Raw genomic sequence first — 24,010 nt, 5'->3', positions numbered from 1 at the left:
AAGAGAGATTTGACACAACATCATTGGGAACAGTGACTGGGGCCACAGTGAGTAGGGGAAAATCCTTTGATGTTTGTAATTAGCAAGTTGATATTCTTCCATAAATGTAAAACAAACACACACATGTACACATACACACACATACATACACATACACACACATACACATATATGCATACACACACATACACATACATAGAGATATATTTTTTAATCTGGACAGAGTAAAATACAGTCAAAAGCAAAACTTGGTTTTTTCACCTCTCTGCATTTTCTCCCTGATCTTGTGACCCTCCCTTCTCAGCACCTGCTAAAATCTCAGGCAGTTTTCATTATTTCTCTACTCACTTTTGCATGTAAAGTCCAGTCTAACCTCATACAATCTCCAGTGCAATTTAAAGCTTCTCTCCTCCCTGCAGCTCACACCTGCCTCAGGCTAGGAAACTCAGATAAGGAAGGACAGAGTGGTTTCAAGGTCAGTTTCCTCACTCTGACTTTATTCTTTAGTCTATATCCTCCCTCACTTTCTAATTGCTGTTTAGGGCTCTCTCAAAGATTAGGGAGTGTGGTGGCTTTGTTATGTGTCAACTTAGCTAAGCGGAAAGTTAATTCCCAGAATTCCATCCCTGTAAGGTTTCAGGTTGGAGAGAATATAAGAGAAATGTGCATGAGATGTAAAAGGCTACAGTGAAATGGTAGCCATTTTTTGCACCTTGAAGTTTAGTGTAAGGCACCAGGACCGCAGCAGCTGACGTATGTTGTCACTGATCTGCCAACTCATCTTGTTGGTGTGGAGCAGAACCAGGGCCCACAGCTCCTCTAGCCTTCTCTAGATTTCTTCCTTCAGCTTCTTCAAGTCCTGGGTCAGCAGCATGCGCAGCTCCATGGCAAAGGACACCAGCTGGCCCACAGTTCACCACATCATCGAGGTGGAGGATGGTGGGAGACAGAGAAGGGTTCCAGTTTATTCTTGTGGGATCCAGTGCATTCTCCTGGGTTCCAGTTTTTCTTTGCTCTCCTTATATCCTGCCCATCTTTCCTCCCAACTGCTGGCCACACTGATCTATAGTGACTTCAGGACCAACACCAGACACAGAGCACCAGCCTTGCATCACTTCACCAGCTCTCACAACGGTGTAAGGTCTAACCCCTTAGTCTACATCACACATAGTGGTTCTGCTTCTCTGATTGAGCTCTAATCGATATAGAGAAAAAAGACCCCATATCTGGTGCCTCAATGCTGCCACTAGCTGGCCATGTATGACTATCCTTCAGTGCATGGCTTCCTCTCTACCTACATTTTATTTCTTTTTGATCACCTCATCTGTCCAGGCAGTCCCCTTCTCTGAAATCTCTTTCAAGATAATCCATGGCTAGCTCCCTTCCATGGGGTACATTTCTGGCCTACAGGGAACACACATAAAACTTAGACTGGCAAATTGCTGTTGTTTAGCCAACACACCCTCTTCACAAGGTAGGGTATATTTCTCCACCATCATTGATTTGGAGTTTGGCCATATGACTTGTTTTAACTAAACATTTATGGGCAGAAGTGATATTGTGCCAATTCTAAGCCAAGGTCTTAAAAGGCTTTACATCTTTGAGCTAATTCTTGCACTTCTGACACCACTATAAAACTGTCCTGGGCAACCATTGGTTCCAGAATGATGAGACACATGGAGCAGACTTGACCCCAACCTGCAGCTGGAAACAAGCCTGATCAAACCACAGTTCGAAGTAGAGTTTCCCAGAAGAGCCCAGATTAGATCATCCAAATTCTAGATCAATCTGCAAATCCATGAAAATAAATGTTTATTGTTATGATCCTATGAGATTATGAGGCTGTTTATTATACAGCATTATTATGGCAATAGTTGACTGGTACACTTTGCTCATAGTGAAAAGGAAGTATTTGCCTCCAGTAACTCTCTTCAAAGCACTTTTCCATATATCCCGCCTCCTACTAATTCTTAGCATCCTTTACATAGAGGTGGGTGATAGGCTAATGCTGACAGAACCAGCATTGAGATATCTCCTTTGCAAGTGCTTAATTGATGGCTTAGCCATCATTTTAGAAATTGGGAGTATTCTAGTACTTGCTTAGTTTGAAAATTGGAGTCAAATCTGAGACGATAGAACAAGTCATGTTTACCATTCTACATACATATATGCAAAATTTGTATCATACTGTACATGTAGATTCGCAATCTGCTTTCTTTCACTTAAAAGTAGATTTTAACATTTTTCCATGTCACTCAATATTCTTCTATGTTTGTACAATCACTTTGCAAAAATATCAGACAGTAAACAAGAGCATTGAATGAGTAGGAGGAGTGGTAGAATGATGCATTTGGGCCTCCTCCCACTTGCATTTGTATGGTTTGCTCAGTCACTCCGAATGCTCATGCAAAGCAATAGAGCCTAGATGGCACCCAATGAGACCCTAAGTCTGTCAAAGATTGAGGTTGTATCACTTTCTTCTTTTGTGTCCTCATTATGGCTAAGATTGTCTAAGCACACACACATGCTCAATGAATAAGAAATGGGTTAAATTAAGTTATATTAAATTCAATTAAAACAAAACATATTGAATTGAATTGATGAACGATAGAGAAAACAAACAAAAGAGATGTTTTATGAGTCCATACTGATTACAGCGTAAAAGCCCCCACAAAACAAAATGTGGCAGAAGATGTTTTAAAATGGAAATTTTTTTGCACTGTCAACAAAACAGCAAAAGCAGTAATGAAAAACTCCCTCAAAATGTTTAGAAGTTTCTCTCCTTATCCCTATACTGGGTCTTTAGATCTCCAAAGGAAAAAAGTGAACAAAAGTTACAGGACAAAAGATTTATTTTGTTAAAAGACTAAATAAATTAGATTTCTAAAGAGAATTTAAATAAAGTTTTTATATTTCTATTTCCCCAAAATTTTCATTCCCTTGCCATTCTATTATCACCACCAAAGAAAAATGCTTGCCATAAAATTTCCCCCAAGTGTCCTATCTCCCTATCTTTGTCCTTGGTTTTCTCCAGCCATGCAGAGTTCTTCAGGTTCAGGAGTGTCTACATGAAAATGCATGACTATTCTCAAAGGATTTTTTCTAAGCCTACATATAATTGGCCATAAAACATCCCCGGGTGAATGGAGTGAATGTTAATAAGCATAATGTGAGTAGAATTCACGGGCTCCAATGTTTACCTTTCTACACTGATCTTTAGGAATGAGGATAGAAGAAGAACAAAACTTCCTTCAACAGCTACTATACAATCATGATAATGTTAATAATAACAGTTTCCAATGATGGATCAGTTAGGCAGCTGGACATGGTTCTACCATTTAACTCTTATGACCACTGCTCACTATGACCAACAGCACTCTATGAAAGATATTCTTAATATCTGCATCTTAACAGATGAAGAAATGGGATCAGGAGGGTTTAATGACTTGCCCAAGAGTCCCCAAATACTAAGCAATGGCGCTTGCTCTTTCTCCGACTCCAGGACCCACACTCTTAACTAAGTCTTATGTCTGGAACCCCATCTTGCTGTCAGAGAGAGTAAAAACAATATCGGCTATCATTCATTAAGCCCTGCTGATTATGTCCTACCGTGCTTGATGCTTATAGATGTGCACAATGTGAATTTGTTCCACACTAATATACAAGAAATACCACATCATTTTATTTATCTACATCAAATTAAGTCTACCTAGGAGCTCCCAATGGACAGAGTGCCGGAAAGCTCAACAGTGGTCATTATTGCGGGGCCCTTCTTATTCTCTAGTGTTATACAAGTGCCCCATCATACTTCCTGGTCCAGAACATTCAGGGAGGAGCCTTCTAGTCTTCACTCTCTCTCTGTCACCCCTAAACTGGTATACTGCCTGGTATCTAGACTCCCAGGTTAGGAACCAGTCACACCTCATCCAGGATAATACACCAAACAGTGCTCAGACCTCTTCCATTTTCAGAGCCCAAACTCCTTTTCTTCTCCAAGTCAGAGAAATATCCAATGCCAGTGTATAAGCCAGTGTTTGGGAATCATTCTTCTGGGGTTGGTGCTTAAAAATTAGTACCTTCCACTCTGAAGATCTCTGAAAACTGTTTCATGAGGTTGGATACACCAAGGGAATCTTCAGTCAACCATGGACAGAGAAAGGAAAAAAATATACGTTGAGCAGCTACCCTGTGCCGGACACTTTGCCATATCCCGTTCTATCTCCCCAACAAAAGTGCAAGGCAGACATTATTATAATTGCTTATTAAGAGGAGTAAAGAAAAGATCAGAGACATTTTTTTAAAGTCCCCAAATCATATAACTAGTTCTTTCTTCGGAGATGGTCTGGTGAAAGCTTATCTTATTAATAATTATCATTTCTTGAGCTCTCACTCTATACCAAGGCATTGCACTAAACACTTTATATCCACTACTTCCCATAACAACTCTATAACTTATTTCATTACCTTTACCAAAGATATGAGAACCACTGGAGTTCAGAGAAGTCAAGTCATTTGCCCAAGGTCCCGTATCTGGAGAAAGATGGAGACTAGATGTGAAGCTGCTGTATTAAAATCCAAAGTCTGATTCTTAACCAGTATACAGCACAGCTCTCCTCAAGTCTTTAAAATGGAGATGCAGCCCCAATGGGACTAGGGCACTGTGGTAGAGGTAAGTGGATAAAGTAGGCAGAAAAAGAAGAATAAGGAGTACCAACTGGTCTTCCTGGCATTCTTTCAGCCTTACTACTGAGGTAAGGAGTGAATCACAGAACAAAAGGGGCAGAGGCCTTGGTTACTTTGTTTTACAAACCACACACTGCAGCATGAGAATAATTATTAGTCGTCTGTGAGCCTCATGCTGCTTGTGGCTTACTCATTCAATAAGTATTATAGATCATGCATTCCTAAGCCTCTAGGTAGAGCCTCAAGCCACCTACAGAATCCTTAAACAAGCATCAACTTCTCAGATTCCCTGAGGCTACAGACACACTATCCAGAAGCTATGTGTTCTTCTTATTAAGAGATGGAAACTTTTCGGTCAATAGCATAGTGAGAAGTCGTTCAGCAGAATATGCAGGAGTCTCTCTCTGCTTCCAACAAATTTCCTTTCCAGCAAGACAAGATACTTCAAGCAGTTTTAAGTTTCCCTTAGGGTGTAGGAGTTTCATCTCAATGTCCTACTTGACATTTATGAGAGATGTTATACATGTGAAAGAGATAGGAGAGGAAATACAACAGGCATATAAATGCGTGAGGATTCCCAAAAAAGCATCGAACTCGGCTTTATGATGGAAGAGCTGAAAAGTACGTGTGACCTTTAATTTGGTAACACCACTCCTGGAAATTCATCCTGTAGGAACCATTTAAACTATCAGAAAATCTTTAAGCATAAAGATAGTTATCAAAATGTTACTTATCAACATCAAATCACAAAGCACCTACATATCCAACTCTAAGGCCTTGTTTATGTAAAGTGTGGTATATTCAATTACTGGATTATCATCAGTAAAGTGATGATTTTAAAGGCTTTATAACACGTAAAAAGTTATCTTGTTATATTAAGTGGAAAATGTACAGTGTAATCATGATTTTTGAAGGGAAGGAAAAAAGACTGAAAGGAAACAGATCCAACTGTGCATAGTAGTTGCTTTGAGAAGTAACTCAAAGGTCAATTCCTTTTCTTTCTATTTTTTGGCATTTCCTAAAATGTTTATAATAAGTGTGTACTGCTCTTGGAATGGAGAGAAATAATAAAAATCACTGACAGATTATTTTATTGATTATCTTTACTAACACAGTTCTACCTATAATTAATCCATATTACAGTTGGTGACAGCAATAATTCAAGTGTTTGCAAATGAACCTCATTGGCATTGCTTGATGTTCCATAGCTCACTTCATTTTATCAAGCCCACCTCCCAATCCTAACTTCTCTCTCATTATGCTCCGAAAGTCAGTGATACACAAATCTTTGCAGAACCTGACCTGACCTTCCTGTCCCCCTGCTTTTGTTAAACCAAATCCTCTTCCCAGTGTGCATTTCCTCCTTTACACCACTCCTCTCTGGCAACCAGTATCAAAAAACTCAGACTTTCCTGAGTGATCTTAGGCAAATCATTTCACTTCTCAGAGTTTCAGTTTCCACATTTCTATAAAATGGAAATAATAATAATTTCTACCTTGCTTTTTCTTATTAATATTATACAAAAGTATCTATGTACAGTGTCTGGCACATAATAGGCACACAAATATATATAAATGGTACCTATTGTTTTTGCTTGTTTTTCCTCTGAATCCTATCAGCTAGCTCAGTGCCTCGCACATAGAAATCACTTAATTCATGTTTATTGGATTAACAGATACCACTGGTCATGATTGCAGACCCTGGCAGATAAGGACCTGTGGCTCTACGATTTCAGATGACTTATCTCCATAAAAAAACACAAATGAAGAAGCTAGTCAAAAAAGAGAACATTCTTCCCACATAGGGGAAGAGCTTATCAACTTTGATCAGAAAGTGGCTTGGGAAAATCGCCTGTAGTCATCAGTGCAAGTCTTCACACACAAAGCAAAGAGTATCAGGAAACAAGATGGAAAGTTTCCTCATCCTTTCCCTCTCCACCCCCACCCCAGGCCTCTATCTCAAAAGGAGGAGTTGGTTGTGTTTTTAAATGGGCTTTTGCGCTTTTTCAAAAATCAGCTAGATACCAATGCATTCCCACAGCTGAATAAGCACAATTAAGATGAAAGATGTATCCTGGGGGCAGCATAAACTGTGATCCAGCTGCCCCTGAGCTTGTGTAATTTCTCTTGTTTGGTGAGAACAGGAGAGGGAGTAGAGTGTCCTGTATCCTACATCATGCAGGGTTAGCAGCCTCAAAGTTTATTTTGAAAGGAGAGCCACAATGCCTGGAGACCTTACTGAATTTCATCCGGATCTTGTCTACTCAGAAAATCCATGGTTATAATGGTGGAGAAGTTCCTTCGGCTCAGCTTTTATAGAGAAACTGGCTGATCCACAGGCAAGCAAAGTAATCCTCTTCCTTGAATCTGCAAAAGCTTAAAGCAGCTTTTTAGCATAAAGTAGTCACTCTTAAAACAAACAAAAATAAAATGTACAAGCCTCGTCATCTTATTGATAGATAGTTCTAAGGGAAAAGTGCTTAAGGGGACAGTGAACTAAGGAGAGACCCAGGAGAAGTTTGAGCATAGCATTTATAGAATATCTTTTGGTTCAGTGAAAAGCAGTGGACTTGTCAATTTTTTTCCAAATCTGTTAAATTATTCATTCATTCAACAAACACTCAACAACAAACTACTTTTCATTTGCTTTTTCATTTATTCATTCAATAAACATTTACTGAGCACAGAATAGATACCATGTACTGTCCTGTGTGTTATGAAGAATATAAATGGCAAATGCTGATATTTGTTGAGTGATTACAACACGCCAAAATTTTCCTAAGATCACACAGCTGGCTAATAGTAGAGACCAGTTTGTATCCAGGAGCCTGACCTAGAACCCATGCCTTTGACCTCATGCTATACTGCTTCTCAAAGGTATAAGATACACAGACGCTAAGATGCAAATCCTGGCCTCATGGAGCACAGATTTTAGGAGAGCTGAGACATATAAGCACTTTAAGAGAGATTCAGGAAAAAGGATCAAGGACGTGTGGAGAAAGAAGAAACAATTCTTTCCTTGCTGAAAAAAGAGAGAAGTCTCCTTAGAAATAGTGGAATTTGAGGTTGCTCTTGATAGACAAGTAGAATTTAAACAAGCATCACCGAGCAGAAAAGATATTCTAAGCTAAGGGAAGAGCATCAGCAAATTAGAAAGCAAGGAAAACAGGAGACGTGGAAGAGAGCAAGGAGCTCAGCTTGGTTGGAGCAACAATGCGTGTGAAGAGGGATAGTGGGAGAAAGGCCCGGAGGGGGAGTTTATGGGATATTAGTTTTGTCTGGGTACCTTCCCAGACAACATCCATTCTGCTAAAATATATCCTTCAAGCAATTACTAACACCTGACTAGAGTATGTGCCCCTCCAGAGTAATAAGGCATTACTCCATAAAGTCCACGAGAGTGGTTTCCATTGTAAAGACTAGCTAACAGACTCAAGCAAGACAGTCATTCTGGGGTTTCTAAGTCATCCTGTCCATCTTGGGAAGCTGTTGATTTGATAACAGCTCTGCAAGTCTGTTTAAGAAATTTGAGGAAAGGCTCTTCTTTCACTAAAAAATTTTTCTATGGGGTCTGACCTAGGGGAAGTACCTGTTACATTCATTCCAGAGCAGAAAAAGGAAATATTGGTGTTCACAGTGGTTATCCAGTCCATTTTGTTCTTGCCTTGTGCTCATCTGGCAACATTCTGAGACCTATTTGACCCCTCCTGGAGCCTCTATGTGGGGCAGGGGAGACATGCTCAAGGGATCAGTGTTTTATTTATCAACATACATGAGATAACTGGCCTTTGAGTTTGCTCAGCATGTGTCAGTCCCCACCTGCCCCATGCTATCCAATCTGTGCTCCTACTTTAAGAGAGGGAAGGGGACTTCAGATGGGGAGGAAATACACATCCAGTTATATGATCAATAAATGATGTTCAGCCTGTATAAGAGAAGACTAATGGGGGGGGGGAAGAGGTATCTTCAAGTGTTTGATATATGATCAAATGTAAAAAAAGGACTCTATGTGACTCTAAAGGACAGAACTTTAATAGGTGGACTGAAATTCATATGTATTGAGCGCTAGGTATTGTGATAAATAATTAATATGCAATGTTATCTAATTCTTATAAAAACTCCACACTATTATGGGCATTAATATTCTCATTTTTCAGCTAAAAATCCACATTATTCAGGAGTCTCAGAAAGATTGAGAAATTCACTTGAGGTCCCACAGACAATAAGTGATGGAGTTGGAACTTAAGCCCATATCAGCCTAACTCTATCTACTAGCTCCCCAGGTTGCGTCCTCACTATAACATGCCTTAAGGCTCTTTTCTATTAATTACCATAGTGAACAAATAGGAGGGAACCACAGGGAGGCAAATTTTAGCTCAACATAAGGAACACTGTCACACTTAACTGAATGACTTTGGGCAGGAATACGTCCACTCCCTAGACCTCAGATTCCTCTTCCAAAAAATGGAGTAGTACAAATGAACCCATTACGTTGTTTCCTTGCAGAAGCTCTCCATAATCTATGAGATGCTATTGAATGGAGATCTACCTCCCTAGTAGTTCTCCATGATCTATAATACTGTATTGGATAGAGACCTCTCGAGTAGCTCTCCATATCTATAGGACTCTACTGAGATAAATAGAAACCTCTCTACAAGGCATTCAGGCACCTTCATGATCCAGCTCCCTCTCATCTCTCATCCTTCACCTTCCACTCATCCTAAACTCACATCCTCTCTTCCAGCTCTACTGAACTTCCTACTAGTCTCCAAATGGACGGCCACACCTCTCGGGCTTCACATATCTTATTCCCCCCACTTGGATAAAACTAGGTGGTTGGCCTTCTTGATATGCTTAAATATTTCTCAATATTTATTTGGCATCAGTGGAGAAAAAATATTTTTCTATTAATTAAAATATTGAGTACCTTCTTCTTTAGGTCAGTAAACAATGTTTCATTTACCACTTCATCTTCTTCTTTAAGCTCCTTTAAAACAAAATGTCACTCCTATAAGCATATCAGTGACCAAAGAGAGTCTATTCAACATTTCATAGAGAAGATGTAGGAGGCCATTTGTATCACATAGAACACGGCATGTCATAGGAAATAGCACCATTCTACAAACCTTTCTTTACAGGCATCTTTTCTCAGCCAAAACTAAGCTGGGTATTTTCCCAGATTTTTCCCTGGTCCTCATTCCCACTACAACAGCACTCCCGGCTGGCTCTCTCTTTCCAATGCAGAGAGATGAACTCTGTCCACCTTCTACCCTCTGAATGTGCTCACCCCTTACTTCTTTTTTTTTTTTCTTTTTCTTTTTTGTGGGGAAGATCAGCCCTGACCTAACATCCGTGCTAATCCTCCTCTTTTATTGCTGAGGAAGACCCGCTCTGAGCTAACATCTATTGCCAATCCTCCTCCTTTTTTTCCCCCAAAGCCCCAGTAGATAGTTGTATGTCATAGTTGCACATCCTTCTAGTTGCTGTATGTGGGACGCTGCCTCAGCATGGCCGGAGAAGCGGTGAGTCGGTGCGCACCTGGGATCCGAACCCGGGCTGCCAGTAGCGGAGCGCGCGCACTTAACAGCTAAGCCACGGGGCCGGCCCAGCCCCTTACTTCTTAATACTATTTTCAAGAGTCAAAAGTTACTATATCAAGGATGAAAATTGTATTTACGACTAGCAAAGAGGAATTCTAATTTTTATTGTATATAAAATCCAAAATATGCATTTTATTATATGCATTAAACAAGTTACATTCCTTCAAACACAGTAGAAACCACATGTAGAAACCTAAGTCAACTGGAACCTTATTCCAATTTATTATAAGCTATTTTGTGCCTCTCAGAGAGAAGGGCCCCGGTTAGCTGCCATATATCTTTACCCAGATCTGTGCCTGGCAAACTCCTGCTCACACTACAAGATTTAGCTGAATGAAGCATCTCCTTTCTGTGAAGCGTGTCCTGACTCTCCCCATCTCCATCCACCCTCCAGTCCCTCTTCAATGTTCTCCAAATTTTATGTAGACTTCAGTACTACGATTACTTTATAGGATCTACCAATATTTAGCACTTATAAATTTATCTTTCTCCCCACCTAGACTGCAAGCTCGTCAGGACAAAGATTTTTTTCTAATCCATCTCCAATTCTACATAGTCCCAGAATAGAGACTGAAATGGAGTTTGTTTACAAAAAGTGTTTGTTGTATTAAATTGAACAATTAAGTATCTTCCAACTGCTATTTAGATAGATGCACACATTCATACAACACAAATATATAAATGTATATACATACATACATACGTGTGTATACACACACACACACACACATAAACACACATACACACACACAAGATCTTGATTCCAGGCCAAGTTGACAGCAAATTGACTTTGAAGGCAAAGCCTGGCCAGTACTCCTCATTTTTAACCTAGGAAAAAAGAAACTAGTCTTGACCCAGTCCCAAGTACAGAATTCTCTGTAGGTGGGAGAAATATGAAGACAAGAAAACAAGATGTGATTTGTAAGGGAAAATGAAGCATACAGCAAGTTAGATTCCCCAAGGTTCCTAAACTAGTAGTTAATTGAATCCAGTGTTCCAAGACTTTAATTTCAAACAAGGTCTTTGGGAGAAACAGTCGCTATCCCTCAGGCCAAATGAAAACAATTTTCCTTAACTCTGAGGCCTAACAAAGCTCCCAACTTCTGCCTTAATCCTTGTGCACACGGGGTAAGTCTGCACCATAGGGGACTTTCCAAGGCAGGCTCTGAGCTTCACTTCCCTCTGCCCCTCCCACACCCCAGCTTATCTGCAAACCCTTATAGGTATTCAGTAATTCAAAGCCCTCTGCATGAAAACACCAGACTTCCCAGAAGTGAGTCCTTGCCAACCTGACCTAGGCCATATGTGGCCCCCAGGTCTTGGTTTGGAGTCAGGATGCAGAATGAATCTCTCTATCTCTTGTAGCAATTTGCTTTGTCCTTATTATCATTTCCTTGTTACCTCTTGCATTAGAGTGACCTCATTCATTTATTCATAAGTAGATATTTATTTAATGTTTACTGTATATTAGAACTGAAGACACACAGAATAATAATAATAATAACAACAACAATAGCTGACATGTATTGCATTTATCGTGCACTAACAAAAACTAGATAAAGAGAAAAAATCTGGATCATTCTTTATCTCATTTAATCCTCACAAAAATCCTAGCAGGTTGGTACTATTAGCATTGCCATCTTACAAATGAGGAAACAACAGGCAAACAGAGTGAATGACCAGCTGAATCAACTTAAGATAATTGTATCTGTAAGTAACAGAAAAATCAACCCAGTGTGGCTTAAACAATGAGGGAGATGTATTATCTAACGTGACAGGAAAAACAGAGGGAGGCAGCTCCAGGATTGGTGAATTCAGGGACTTCATACCTAGGTTATTTCCAGGCTTTCTCTCTGCCAGCCCCTTAGTCCTCAGATGGGGTCTTCTCAGAGCTGCAACAAGGTTACAGCAGTTTCAAGAGACTCACCTAGACACAGCAATCCAAAGGAAGAGATCAAGAACACTTCTTTTCTTAGTGTCCATGTTAGTTTCCTAGGGCTGCTATAACTAAGGACCACAAATTGGGTGACTTAAAACAACAGAAATGTAATCACTCACTGTTCTGGAGGCCAAATTCTGAAATCAAGGTGTCAACAGGGCCATACTCTCTCTGAAGCCTCTAGAAAAGAATACTTCCTTGCCTCGTTCTAGCTTCTGGTGGTTGCCAGCAATTGTTGGCATTCCTTGGCTTGTAGATGCATTGCTCCAATCTCTGCCTCTGAGAGATTGTTTTCCCTGTGTGCATGTTCCTCTATCTCTTTTCCTCTTTTTATAAGGACACTAGATATTTTGTATTTATGGCCCACCCTATTCAGTATGACCTCGTCTTAACTTGATTACATCTGCAAAGACCCTATTTCTAAATAAGGTCACATTCACAGGTGCAGAGGTTAGGATTAAATACATCTTTTTGGAGGACAAAATTTAACCCACAGCAGTGTCTTATTTTAAGAGCTAGAAAACCTTTCCTAAAAGCCCCCTAGTCAACCTCTTATATCTCATTGCTCAGAATTGCATCATGTGCCCAAGCCTAAACCGATCACTGCCAAGGGTAGTGGGGACCCCCATGATCAGCTTAGACCAATCAGAACTTACCCGAGGGCCTGGGAAAAGTACACAATGTCTCTCAAAGCAGTATGAGGCTAGACGAGGAGATTAAATACCTGAACATCACTAAGGAATAAAGAAGTGAACATTGATGAAATTGATGTCTCTAGGAAGAGCAACCAACAGTGTCTGCTACACTTGCCCATGGTCCTACATGGGTTTCTGATTCCAGAGCCTGAAGTCTATGAGCTCTCAAACCTCCATTTAAACATCTGTTATGGCACCTTTCCTTATATTCTGCAAGGCCTGGTGCTGTGGGCTTTATAGATACTTTCTCCTTTAACCCATACCACAATCCAATGAAGCGCATACCATTACCATCCCTATTTGAGAGATGATAAACTGAGGTATTAAGCCCAAGGTTGCACAGCTTTTGGAGGTAAATGTTTATGAAATGCAGTGGTCTACCTACAGACTATGAGCAACTCAAGGCCAAAAACTATATCAAACTCATTTTGGGAACCCAGCACCCAGCACCATGCCTGCCGTAGAAAAAAATGTTTGGTAAATGTTTGCTAAATGAAGATTCTAGACTTCTTTCCCAGAAAATCCTTTGTCAATTCTCAAGAGGTAATTTTAATTCTAATTTCTGCACGGCATTCATTTCTCCTATATCGAGTCCACCATCATGACTAAGAAATGCTTCCTTGCACACCTAAATGGAACTTGGTTCTTTTGATCGTGGAAGCTAATGTATAAACTGAGGTCCTTTGCTCCTCTTGGCTTACGTGAGCCTAAAAATGTGCCAGTTGTTTTTCTTAGGGAAGGAATGACCACCACATAATCCATCCCCCAAATTACAACGAGTGCTCTGAATAGAAAGCCCTGTGTTTCATGATCAAGGAGGAGGTAGGAAAGGATGGCAAGGGCAGAGCCTGGAAGAGAGTATTCAGATGCTTCTTTTGTGAAGCAAGTTGGGAGAAAGAGCACTGGTTTCAGATTGACACTGGATCGTTTTCTTAGTTCAGCAGCTAAATAGCATAGTTCTTGAACCTGGGCAAGTCACTTGCCTCTTCAGGGCTCAGTTTCCTCATCTATGAAATGAAGCAGTTAAATTAGATTATGTATAAGTTCTCTTCAGCCATCACATTCAAAGCTTGGGAATCATGTCTTCCTAGATTTACTGTGAGCATTCCAATTCTGCTTCTCTCTGCCTTTCTTCCATTTGTTATGTCCATTTGTTAATTTACAGATCTGTGTGGTGACAATGACATGAAGGATAATAAATTAAAATTATGATTCCACTGAATAGTTTGGTTTAAAACTGCTTCTACATTCAGTATCTTGATTCTTTCTTATGACAGCTCTGTAAGGGTACTAATTTTCCCATTTTTAAAAATCAATAAATTGGAAAATGATAAGGCTTGTCAAAAGTTACTCAGCTAAAAAGTGACAAATCCAGACCTGAAGTCACGTGTTTAGCTCCCAGTTAGTATCCTAGAGTCTGATGCCTCAGCACACAGAATCTCACAGCACACAGGACCCCTTCCTTCACCAATGCTAGAAGAGCCCTGACTTAACATTTATCCTAGAGAGATGAAAGAGTATAGATAAAATCTTTAACTTGGATTACAATTGCCTTTGTTATATTAGAGTTAAGGTATAACTCATTCACAAGAAATACAACATAAGGAAAAACTGTCTAAAAACTAAGTTGTCTGAAAGACAATAAGTTACTTTGAGAGATGGTGAGCTGCCCATCACAGACAATGTTCAAGCACAGGATAAATGAACTCCTGATGGGACTAATCAGACTTTGGATAAGAAATTGCTCAATCTTCTGTGAGATGTCGTTTACACTGAGATGATTTGGAGACTTGTTTTTAGCTTGTTTGGAGGTTTTTTCTGGTAAAAATAAATAAATCTATATACCAGAAAGGAACAATGGAAATTTGAAATTAAAAACACAGCATCATTTACATTAACATAAAAAATATATTAAATTCTTAAGTACAAATCTAAAAAAGTATGTATAAGATTTATATGCAGCAAACTGCAAAACTCTGATTAAAAAAATCAAAGAATATCTAAATAAATGGAGAGATAGGAAGTCACAAAACAATCGACACAAAGATTTATAGAACAGAATAGATAGCCCAGAAATAGACCCTAACAAATATAGTCAACTGACCCTTGACAATAAAAACAAAGGCAGTGGAGAAAGGATAGCCTTTTCAACAAATGGTTCCAGAGCAAAACAAATAAATAAATATGGATAGATACAGGCCTTATACCTTTTACAAAAATTAACTGGAAATGGGTCATAGACATAAATTTAAAAAGCAAAACTATGGAAGATAACATAAGAGAAAATCTAAGGGACTTTGATTTTGGTGATGACTTTTAAGATACAACACCAGCAGAACAATCCATGAAAAGACAAATCGACAAGTTGGATTTCATTAAAATGAAAATATTTTGGGGCGGGCCTGGTGGCGCAAGCGGTTAAGTGCGTGAGCTCCACTGCGGCTGCCTGGGGTTCGCTGGTTGGGATTCCGGGTGCACGCTGACGCACTGCTTGGCAAGCCATGGTGTGGCGGCGTCCCATATAAAGTAGAGGAAGATGGGCACAGATGTTAGCCCAGGGCCAGTGTTCCTCAGCAAAAAAAGAGGAGGATTGGCAGATGTTAACGCAGGGCTGATCTCCTCACCAAAAAAAAAAATTAAAATATTTTGCTCTGTGAAAGACACAGTTAAGAGAATAAAAAGACTAGGCACAGACTGAGAGAAAATATTTTGAAAATACTTATCTGATAAAAGACTTGTAGCTGAAACATACAAAGAACACTTAAACTTCAAGAGTAAGAAAGCAAACTACCCAATTTAAAAATGGAGAAAAGATCTGAACAGATCCCTCACCAAAATAACATACAGATAGAAAATAAGCATATATAAATAGAGAATTACAAATTAAAATGCTAAGAGCAACCATACAAGATACCACTACACACTTGTTAGAATGGCTAAAATCAAAAATACTGACACCACCAAATGCTGACAAGAGTGGGAAGCAATGTTCATTGCTGGTGGGAATGAAAAATGATACAGTCAGTTTGGAAGACAGTTTGGCAGTTTTTTAAAAGCTAATCATAGACTTACCATACAATCCAGCAATCAGGCTCCTAAGTATTTACCCAAATGAGTTGAAAACTTATGTCCACACAAAAACCTGCACACGAATGTTTATAGCAGCTTTATTCATAATTGCCAAAAACTGGAAGCAACCAAGATGTCTTCAATAGGCAAATGGATAAACAAACTGTGGTACTTCCATACAATGGAATATCATTCATCACTAAAAAGAAACGAGCTATCAAGCTATGAAAAGATATGGAGAAACTCAAATGCATATTGCCAGGTAAAAGAAGCCAGTCAGAAAAGGCTACCTACTGTGTGATTCCAACTCTACGACATTCCAGAAGAGGCAAAACTATGGAGACAGTAAAAAGATCAGTGGTTGGCAGGGGTTCAGGGATGGGGAAGGGGTAGAATATGTGGAACACAGGGAAATTTTCGAGCAGTGAAACTATTCTGTACGAAACTGTAATGTTGGATACATGACAACACACATTTGTCAAAACTCATAGAATATACAACACCAAGAGTAAATCCTACTGTAAACTATGGACTTTAGTTAATAATAATGTATCAATATTGGTTCATCAGTTTTAACAAATGTACTAGTGCAAGATGTTAATTACAGAGTAACCTGTACAGAGGCAGGAGAGGGAGAAGACAGTTAAGGCGCTCTGGGGTGCTCTAGCTGAAACTGCATGCATATGTTTTGAAATCTTGACAGCTAGAAGCATGCCCCTGATGTTTGAAGGCTGCCAGCAATTCTTCTGCTTCTTCAGAGACGGAGGCTCAAATTCCTCCATGAGGAAGACAGTGCCTTTGTTTAGGGCAAAACACTTTCAGGGCATTTTTAACTAGATAAACGTAAAGTAAGATCCAGTCATATCTTTGAGATGCATTACTGGGCCAAGGTTTTAGAGGAAGCCTTAGTAATTCTCCCTCAAGGCCTCCAGAGGGTTGAGGGCCTGGACCGGGTTTAGGAGAAGTCCACCTATTCAAGGCACTCCCTCTCAGAGTGGTCAGCTGGGCATCGCAATGTGGAGATACGCAAGGGCTAAAAAGAAAGCAGTAGTGTAGGGGCCCCTCTAAGGAAGGGCTTGGCTAGGAACAGCCATATGTAGTAATACCGCCTGCATTGTAATTCCTTTCTCATTTCACAGCCTTCAGCAATGCCTTAGAAACTGCATTATAGAGAATTAACGGACAGATCTAGCTTGTGCTTTAGGAAAAACAGTCCTGAGGAGTCACAGCTCCAAGGAAAGGCTCACTTGAGTAAGCCAGAGGCAACCTGATAATATTCAAACCCCAAGAAGGCAGAGCAGTGTGTGTTTGATTAAATGGCACAGATAATAAGGGAGAAATGAAAAGGGAGAGAAAGCTCCGTGATGGAGAGGTAAGGGCAGACTTTCTGGCTGCACCTGAAGTGTATAAGATTGGGATACCAGGAGGGAGAGAGGGTTTTCCTAGCAAAGGCCCATGTGAGCAAATGTGTCACAGAGCAGCTCACTTCTTAAAAAGTAAGTTTCTTTTGGAAATATCATTTGATACTTTTTTCCAATAAATTTGTAAAAAAGAAATTGTCTCCTTGTACAAATTTTAGAACCGGTTTGCCAGCCAGAAGATAAACACACACACACAGTCACTCACTCACACACATGCATGCTGAGTAGTTGTTGAAGGAGTCACAAAGTATGTCTGGCTCACTCTGGAGTTATTTTTCCTTCTCAGGCTTGAACGCAAAATCGTGTTTTCATATTCCTTTCAACCGAGTCCTGTGGATCTGCTTAATAAGATTCAGACTTTCATTCCTCTGTCTCAGGAACTGAAGAAAGAGCAGTCTTGGGGGGGTCAGCCCTGCTGGAATTCTCAGCAGACGACAATGGAAAAGTTCAAACATTATGGCCTCTAGTTATTTTCTAAAACAAACAAAACCAAAGCAAGACTCGTAGGCTCTTTCACAGCTTACATTACTAAAATTCTCTCTCTCTCATTTTTTCTTGGTTTAACTTTTTTTTCCTCCCTCCTCCACATATTCTTCAAAAACATATGAGTCATGCGTGCACTTGGAACTCGACTGATGATTACTCACATATCAGTGTGAAATGTCAGAAAGCAAATTAAGCAAAAGTTCTGGCAGGGGAGATAACTCAAGGTGGAGAGAGGCGGGAGCTACCTTTTCAGATCTGGCTTCCCCAGAGGAGGGAGGACAGGCGAGAGGCCAGGACCAGAGAGGCAAGGAAGTTGGCAAGGACAAAGGTCATGGCCAGAGGCTGAAGGCAATCTAAGAAGATGCAGGAAGTTGGGGCAAAGCCAAAACTATCACACTCCCATGAGGCATGCTGAGACCTTGGTGGTGGAGAGGGGAAAATATATGAGGTGAAGCAGGCAGTCATCCCGGGGACTAATCTAGCTAAGGTGCTGATCTGTGCAGTCTTTGCAGTGTGGTGAACCAATCGCCACACACCCATAACCTCTTCGCTGAGTATCCCCACCACTTCCTTGCCTTAACTGAGAACTGGCTTTCCCCTGGTAACGATGATTCCTTTGCAGTCATCCCAGATGGAATCTGCCCATTCTCGACATGTCCCTCCACAATCCTCAGAGCTGTGGTCAGCACGCTGGGTCCCCAGTGCCACCCCCAGCTGCCTATGTTCTTATGTGAAAATCCCTGTCCTCTTGACGCTCAGGTCCTCCAGCTATTCCAGCCCCTGCCCCCACTATGCTGTTTCTAACCTCTACTTGGCCATTACTCACTCTGCAGATAGTTTGAATGATGGTGTTAGTAGTATCTGGCCCATAGCCTTCCTTTCATCTCATATCACCTTTCATCTCATATCATGTGACTTCAACATTCACAATGTCCAGCCCATACGATCTCCAGACTTCTCAGGTCCATGGCTCCCTCATCTCAAAGTCTCTCCTCCTCTCTCCACGCAGCACTCACTTTCATCCATTATTCCACAAATGGTAACCAACATCTACCATTCACTGTGCACTGGGCATGGTGCTGGGGATGCTGAAGTGAATACAGTTCCTTCCCTCAAGGAGCTAATAGTCTAATAGGAGAGAGAGTCACATAGGAGAAGGACAAATAGGAACTTAATCTTGTAGGAAGGATGTGGCAACAGGACCCCTCTCAGCATAAAGGCAGGACCTACAGTGTTGACATGGTGGATAACCCATCTGGGCTATAGCAGGACCCATCAGTGGACCCCATCAGAGGGGTCTGACTCCAGTAGAAGGTAGGAGGAGACTAGCATTAGCTACACAGTGTCTCACAAACCCTGTTGAGGGTAGCGTTAAGTCTTCAAATGAGGAAAAAACCTGATTATCAATTAGAATCCAGGCAGAAGCCCAATCATAAGCATGGGATCTTATTCATCTCTATAACGTGGCATCTAATACTATGCTAGCTCATGGCAGTTGCTCAGTAAATGTTTTCCAAACAGAACTCAACCACAAACATAATAAGTATGATAAGAGCCAGAAGGGAAAAGCTACAGAATAATCTATGGGGCATCAAGCAGGCAGGTTGGATACCTAAGCAAGACCAGTTCTAGATCCCACTTACCCTTGTGGATGGGGTTCCTAAAATACTCCACGATTTGGTTCTCAGGGCCCAGGCCTGCCTAACACTACAGGTGGGAGGTGATCAACATCAGGAGCTGGATGGGTACAGGACAATCAGGGCTAACTCAGGGTCAGCCTAGCTCAGAAGCAGCATGTGGCACCAAGAGGAACCTAAAGCAGAAGCAAATCCATTTTCCAACTGAAACTCTTTTACACCTTTTGTGGTTGTGAAAACTAACCAGTTTACTAGAATATGGACCACCAGATTCTACAGCAGGGACCCCCAACCTGGGTCCCCAGCAGAGTTCCCATACCCATAGCAGTCTTCAAAGGTGACCAGGGGATTCCCAGGGCATTTCTATTACCATTAAAATCCTAACAGAATTTAAGGCTGTCCAGGCTAACCAAAGTATCCTTATTTTTGACTGAAATTAGAGCTGATTCAGTGTGCTAACACTGGTCATGTAGATCAGAAACTATGATTAGAGATTATATGTGCATTTGATTAAATTTAAATGTGGAAGTGAATCAAATATTTATTATTAAGTACAGTTTGCTTGACAAAATCTTTCAAAACATGTTGTACTTTGCAGAGAGTTAATATAAGAGGCCTTGTTGGTATAGAAAGGTTGGAAATCATTTGACAAGGAGCAAGAAAAAGCTTGTACACTTTATCAGCTCATTACATGGGGCCAGAAGCATCTCATTCTTTGCCTGAGGAGATGCTGAAAATGTGTGTTAATTCTCGGCTCTTCTTCAGAGAACCGCATGACCTTGGACAGAGCAGGCTTGTTTAGAAATCAAGCATATAGCTTGTCTTTTACGCACAAAGCGTACCTGAGGGTAATCAAAGAGTTAATGAGGGGATCCTCTTTCTAAAAGTATTCAGCTGTATTCTTTGCCCATGGTTCTCCGTATCATTAAATAAGAGAATACAAGCTTTAGATATTAACAAACCTGGATTTGAAACCCAGCTTTCCCACTTTCGTACATGACTTTGGACAAATGTATCATGGAAGACATGCAGCTGCAAATATCAAAAATGCCGATAAATAGTGGCTTAAAAAGCTGGAGGTTGTTTTTCTTGTATAACAAGAAATCAGCTACAGTAATTTCAAAATGGAGCAATTCCTTAAAGACATTACCAAGCAACTGAGTTCTGATTCAATTTCTGCTCTTATCCAAGTGCATATATAAGTGTCCATCCTCTCTGTGGCATGATCACTGTTACCCCTCCAGCCATTGCATCTACATCCCAGGTATGAAGAAGAAGGAAGGGAAAGGGGCAGAAAATATTCACCAATCTAAATCTGTTTTTATGAGGGATACATTACCTTATTTGGAAGCCTCATTCAGTACATTTCTGCTTATATATCTTCACTGGCATATTGCAGGGAGAGTCTGGATAATAAGCAATTGACAAAGAATTGACATTTAAGTAATGTATATAAATCAAATATATAAACATAAAGATTTTCTTCAAATAGAAATAAAGACTTTAAAAGTAAAAAGTAACAAATCCTATTGAAATCCATCAAATATGTTAAAATTAGTGAAGATGTTTTAGTTATACACATAGTTAACAATAAGTTTAAATGAGTTACTTATGGGAAAGGAGGGTGAAGAAGGAATAAAGGGATGAAGGGAGAAATGTAAGGAGAAAATCCCATTGATCACTTTTGCTGTTGTGAAAATTGGTAAATAAAAGTAATCAACCATTTATCCTGCCTTTTCTGTACAAAGCATATTTGAGGGTATTCAAAGGCTTAATGAGGGGATTCTCTTTATACCAGTAATCCAGCTTAAAAGAAAAATTAAAAAGGATAAAATTGGAAACTCACATTTTGTGAACACTAATGAAATAATGGATCTAGGCAGTGATCATGGATAACTGCTAACATCACAGAAAGACAGTCGGTTAGATGTGATGGAAAAATACACCATCGTCTAAAGATTGTGGTATTCTTGTCAAAAACCCCAACCTGAGTCTATCAAACTTCAAGGTCTAACTACCAATTTACAGGAAATAGAGGGGCAGAGGAACATGTGAAATGATGCCACAGGGATTCAATCAGCAAAATCCAGAACACAGGAAAGGTAACAGGCCAAACAAGTAGTTTTTCAACAAATAAATTCCAGGGGAAAAAAGGACGAGAGGAGGAGAGAGAAGAGATTTACAAAGACATAAAGCATATCCAGCAATTGCAATGTACGAAATTTATTTGACTCCTGATAGGAAAAACTATAAAAAGAATATAAAATAACTGGAGAAATTTGAACACTGACTCAATATTTCATTATTATAAGTAACTATTTTGAATTATTTAGATATAAAAATAGTATTGTCGTTATATTTCCTTAGAGAGTTCTTTCCTATTAAATACATGCTGAAACCCATGTGGATTAAATTATATAATGTCTGGGATTTGCTCCAAAATAATTCAAGTAGAAAGTGGAAGTGGATGTAGGCACAGACAAAATAATATTGGCCATGAGTTGATAATTGTTGAAATTGCACATGAGTATATGGGAGTTTATTATACTATTCTCTCTACTTTTTTATATGTTTAAAGTTTTCCATAATCATTTTTAAAATACTAACCAACCTTAGAATGAATAGCATTAGACAAAAGTACCATTGAACTTAACCCAAAGTGAAGAAAAAGCCATTCTGAGCCAATCATTTCCCTCATGGAACTAGCCAAGATTCCTCCCCAGTGCCCGAGTGAGGAGGGCCTAAAGTTTATATCAGAACCAGAGGGCTCTAATGCGGAAAGTAGCAGTATAACAAAATGTATGGTTTCCATGCAAGTCCTTGTATAATCTTCATAAAATTCTGAATTAAAAAAATCTTTTCAGATTTTATAACAAATACTTAAATTGTCTGATCCTCCTTTACCATAAAAATCCATATATGATTGCCTCAAATGATCAAGCAAATAAATAACCCCTTGGTAGAGTATTTTTACTTAGCAAATCTTCTTTTTTTCTTTCTCCAGGTATGCTCTCAGTTAAGCATTCACATATATTTTCACATAATTATGAGATTTTAAAGAAAAGAAAATGTGACCATGAAGAAGTAAGATAATTTGCAAAATATCCCAAATTAAATTTGTTCATTCACTAAGTCAACAAATATTTGAGAGCCTACACTCCACTGGGCATTGTCCTGGGTTCTAAGAGTCAGTGCTGAGGAAAAACAAAAGGTGCAGCCTTTTCCTGGTAGAGCTCCCAGCATGGGGAGACCTGGGGAGAAAGAGCATACAACAAAGATGCCCATGGATAACTGTAAATTACAACCTAAGTACATAGCAGCATTATTCTTAATAGTCAAAAGGTGCAAGCAACCCAAGTGTCCATCAATAAATGAAAGTATAAAAAAATGTGGTAAATACATGCAACGGAATATTATTCAGCCTTAAAAAGGAAAGACAAGGACATTCTGGCATTTGTTACAACATGGATGAACCTTGAGACCATTACGGTAAGTGAAATAAGCCAGCCACAAAAAGACAAATACCGTTTGAGTCCACTTACATGAGGTACCCAGAATAGTCAAGGGCATAGAGACAGTAAGTAGAACAATGTTTGCCAGGGGCTAGGGAAGGGGGAATGGACACTTGTGTTTAATAGATACAGAGTTTCAGTTTTGCAAGATGCAAAGAGTTTTATAGATTGATGGTGTTGGTGATGGTGGCACAACAATGTGAATGTACTCAATTCCACTGACATGTACACTTAAAAATAGTTAAGATGGTAAGTTTTATGTTACGTGTATTTCACCACTCCTAAGAATTTTTTAAAAAATTGCAACCTAGGGTAAATGCCACCAAGAAGAGATATAGCTGTTTAAGTGGACACTATTGGCTGCCTCCCAGCATCTATTCCCCACTCTCTCTTTTCTAATATAACTCATATTTGTTTAGGGGTCCATTTCTCCCCCACATAGTCATGTGACTCAGGAAACACTAATACTTTTCTGCCTCTACTGGTGGATCCTGATTAGTCCAATGCAATCACACCATGATACCGCTCTGACAACTATTATTGGTCTGAGGAGTGCTTTGGTACATGAACTATGTTGGTCCAGTTATATTGAAGTAAAGCGTTTTTATTCCATGGTTGGAGGAGATGGAAACAAGAAAGTAGATTGGCCCCATTGCTGCTGCAAGCCATTTTGTGAACATGAGGGGAACCTGCTATAGGCTGAAGGTAATGCAGAAAACAAATCATGGAAAAACTCAAAGAACCTTGTTACAGAGAGAAGTCATTGACATTGGTGAGCCACCAAAACAACCAATTCTGTAGCCTTTCCTACCTCTGAACTTAATTATTATATGAGATAGAGCATATCCTTATTATATAAGCCAGTTTAAGTTGAGTTCCTGGTAGTTCGCCTCAAGTCATCCTATCTGAAGTAATAATACCAAAGAAGCAATGAACAGGAGTAACTGTCCCAGTTGTAGAGTTCAGGA

The 24,010-nt window shown here is 39.7% G+C and overlaps 1 long non-coding RNA gene across 4 annotated transcripts in view; it reads right to left on the bottom strand.

Moving 5' to 3' along the window:
- LOC131409479 (uncharacterized) overlaps positions 1–24,010 on the bottom strand; it is a 282,348-nt gene that overhangs the window by 256,935 nt on the left and 1,403 nt on the right. For 3 of the 4 annotated variants that reach the window (XR_009220930.1, XR_009220932.1, XR_009220931.1), the window contains exons 1-2: positions 22,660–22,776; positions 20,870–20,936 (exon numbers count right to left, since the gene is read on the bottom strand). This is a non-coding gene — a long non-coding RNA (uncharacterized LOC131409479). Of the gene's footprint in view, positions 1–20,869; positions 20,937–22,659; positions 22,777–24,010 lie in introns of those variants that run through there. The other variant, XR_009220933.1, reaches the window with a different exon arrangement.

This window comes from Diceros bicornis, chromosome 8, assembly GCF_020826845.1.
Source record: "Diceros bicornis minor isolate mBicDic1 chromosome 8, mDicBic1.mat.cur, whole genome shotgun sequence".
Classification (NCBI taxonomy): domain Eukaryota; kingdom Metazoa; phylum Chordata; class Mammalia; order Perissodactyla; family Rhinocerotidae; genus Diceros; species Diceros bicornis.
Note: the sequence above shows the minus strand (reverse complement) of the source record. Positions and strands in the feature narration are given on the sequence as shown.